Source organism: Amblyomma mixtum, chromosome 6, assembly GCF_055824585.1.
Source record: "Amblyomma mixtum isolate Tamu chromosome 6, ASM5582458v1, whole genome shotgun sequence".
NCBI lineage: Eukaryota > Metazoa > Arthropoda > Arachnida > Ixodida > Ixodidae > Amblyomma > Amblyomma mixtum.
Window position 1 is genome coordinate 154880227 of NC_143017.1, and position 3534 is coordinate 154883760.

Genomic DNA, 3534 nt, shown 5'->3' on the forward strand with positions numbered 1-3534 from the left:
CTCCAGCGAGAACAAGCGAACAGCAACAGAATAGAATTGCGACACCGAGACCAAATGCCAAGCTCCCGTCGATGACACAGGCTTCTTCTTCAAACAAATAATAATCGTAGAGCCTCGTTAGTAAAAGACGAAATTTTGTGCAACTATCGAAGGGAGGATACAAAATCATATTCCGACCAATAAGCCATGGCTATGGGATATTTCAAGCCCAGCGACTACATACACGCTCTAGTGAAGGAATGCAACAGTGTACATCAATGACATGCTCGTCGCGATGAAAAATATCTCCAAGATAATAATAGTCCAGACACCAGATGGAGTGAAGGCGGAAGCACTACAAAAGGAGAGGAAGCTATGCCTCGGAGACAGACAATTCGATTTCCGTGCTTACTGCTCGACAACCAAGGAATCTCTCATAGGAGTGCTGCACGAAGTCAAGGCCAGCACCTCGCAAGGCACCCTAATGAACCACATCCAAGTGACAACGCCGGGAATTCGTGCGGTCTACTCATGAACGCTCAGGAAGTCGGAGTCAACGCTCATCATATTCGATGGAACGAGCCAGTGATGAGAGGACTGTACCGAGTGTACTTTTGCCAGCCAACGAAACAGGTGTACTCAGGTGCCTCTGTAGGGACACCGGTTGATGTCTGCCTGGAGCTACAACCCATTCTGCAGTACTCAGTGCCCAAACAGGCAAATGTCCAGGATCACGAGGGAGGTGAGCCCAGGTGTGAATGGTACGGTGAAGCTCAAGCCACAGTCGAAATAGGATGCAACAGACGTCTCAAGAGGACAGGTCAGCAAAATCAACAAGGCAAGAAAAGAACACCAAAGCAATAATAAGACAAAACAGGTTTTACCATGGAAGGCCGCGGTGGTCCAACAGCGAGGAAGCCGAAACAAGAGAATGGAATAGATTTCCAGGACTGCCCCTCTTCAAGGAAGCAAACTTTCTGGGTCTACCACGGGCGAGCTATGCCGGCCATGGTGGGGACAACGCCTGGAACCGGGGGAACGCTCCTGACACTTCCGCAACCAAATAGAAGAAAAAACTCCTAGAAGGTGAGTCGGTCTAGGAGCGAGTCTCCCGGCTATCTCACTGCTCTAGGCTATTCGATACAGGCTAAATTTGAAGCCCTAGAAAAGACGACCAGGGAACTTAGAGGAGAACGAACGACTCAGAAATAGGCTTTCGTTTATAGAAACAAAACAACAAAGAGAAGCAAACAACAATAGCTTCGATACAAACACAGGAAAATCACACAGGGTACAATGGCCCACGTGGAGGACTAACATGCAGATGAAGGTAGCCATATAACCGCAGGTTATGGAACCTAGAGGCACACATCAACTGCTACAACAAACTCAGGAGCAGCAGAACATGGTGATGGAGGCTCTACTGCATCATCAACAGGCTAAATGTGATAGATCAGAGAATAGAAGAACTTAAGAAGACAAGAGAAGACCAGAACAGGCCACCTTAAATGGGAGTGCAAAGATCTTCACAGCGCAGAACTAGGCACAGGAGAACAATAGTCTCAACATTGATAAAACAGAAGAAACTACAATATGGCACTGTATCTGCAGGTGATTTTGGATAAAGACTGATTTCAGTATACACGTAATGCCGCATAAACACCCATCCACGATAACAGCACTGCAAGAAACTAACTGTTCGCCAAAGATGACACCGTAGCAGGCGAGTGATTTTAAAAAGTGGCCATCCAATGCCAGAAGAAGGTCACTACGCACAAGCATAAACTCCGAAAGAAGACATAGCACGTTTTAATAGAGGTCATACCTGAGAAACGCAGGTAGAAGAGCGTAATCATACTACCGCGGCAGAAGACACTTCAGCAAAATCATTAGAGCGATTGTCGGCCTGGCATAAGACTGTACGTCGTGATTGCACGAGATTTCAATGTTCTGCATAAGGAGTGAGATTAGAAGCTCAATATGAAGAAAGAAAAAACTATCTTAGATGGAGCAGACGTACACGGACTGGAAATCATCACTGACATCAGATCCCATAAAGGGGGAAACAGCGTCTCAAGAGACACTAGCCCTGATCTGATCTTCATAGGAAGGAACACAGACTACGAATGGTCCAACGCCAGAGAAAACTTCGGAAGCGACTACTACATGATTCAAACACAAATAACACTTGCAAAGGTTTAGCAGAATCCAGAGAAATGCGACAATCACAGATTGGGAAAAATTACATGAAAAAGCATAGGAACTGTGATAGCGGACCTCGAAAAATTAGCCAAAATCCTAAGACCACAGGGGCAACAAAAAGGAACTAGAGATTAACGACAGGTTTCCACTGGTGGATAAGTGCTTGCTACATATATGGGAAGCTCGTAGAGGGCTGATCAAAAGATGGAAGACTCAAACACAGCAAAAAACTGAGACTTGGGGTAGCTCAGATTAACAAGGAGATTGAAGACCACACCACAAGCTTACTTAGGGATAATAGAACCAAATCTGCGATGGACTTAACGGCAAATAGGGAAGCGCCAAAGCATGGGCATTTCTCAAGCACCTCATAGGCTGGACAAACTCAAAAAGAGCACAGCAAGGCACTAGAACATATCACGCACAACTGTGCAGGAATGAGCGTCCAGATTACAGGATTTGTCCGAGTGCGTGGGGAACGCTCAGGTGCCACCGTGTGCCATAGTATATGCTCAGGGTCAAGGAACTCTAATGTGGATAAACCGATAACGGGAGGTATAGGAGGTATTCACTGAGGCCGCGCTACCAGACGGCGCGAGCGTCGTCGCGGCAGGCGCGCCATGTTTGCGGTCGTTGCAGGCCAGCTCGCGCAGTGTCACGGTGCGCCGTGAGGTACCCGGCCTGAACTGTTAGTGATCCGTAACATATTTGTACGTTGTTGAATACGTCAGCGACCACTTATCTTTGTGGAGCGCGTATTGTGCATGAAGCTTGCAGCAGAATTCTTCTGCGCCGTGTTATAACCGAGCTGCCTCAACTCGGCAGCAAAACTGGCTGGCTGCGCTGCACGCAAGAACGTACACGACTTGCAGCTTTTAATATCAGTTGATAACTGTCAGCTAGTCATGCAGGGCACATTGTGGATAAACAGCACGATTGATTACCGAAATTCCAGAACTGCCACCGCAGAAATAGATAATTCAAGCAGTCCGCGAACTGCTGACGCTTCTCAGACGTACGGTCTTTCAGCAGAAAGGCAAAGCGTCATAGCTGCCTTATTTACCCGACAGAACGGCCAAACAAATACTGCCATGCGCTCGCAGCACGAACGGCAGACACAGCGAGAATGTTTTGCAGTTTTGATTGTAGCTACGTAGCGCTGCTTCGTATGCACAAGACCGTATGCACTGCGCAGCAACGCAGTGTGCAGCCATTCCGCTAGATTCAGTTGTAACACGTCACTCTCAGCAGGTAGAGATGACAAGTTAAGCTACAGCTAAGTGAACAGACCCTTCGGATTACTCACCTCTTCAAAAACGGCACTTCGGCCGTCGGCACCGCGGACGTCGGCAC

At 47.7% G+C, this 3534-nt stretch overlaps 1 long non-coding RNA gene across 1 annotated transcript in view; it reads left to right on the forward strand.

Annotated features, from left to right (window-relative positions):
* Positions 1-2735, forward strand: part of LOC149340872 (uncharacterized) — a 5814-nt gene extending 3079 nt beyond the window's left edge. Inside the window, exon 3 of the long non-coding RNA XR_016283881.1 lies at positions 1-2735. This exon is cut by the window's left edge and continues 296 nt beyond it. This is a non-coding gene — a long non-coding RNA (uncharacterized LOC149340872).
* Positions 2736-3534: the final 799 nt, after the last annotated feature.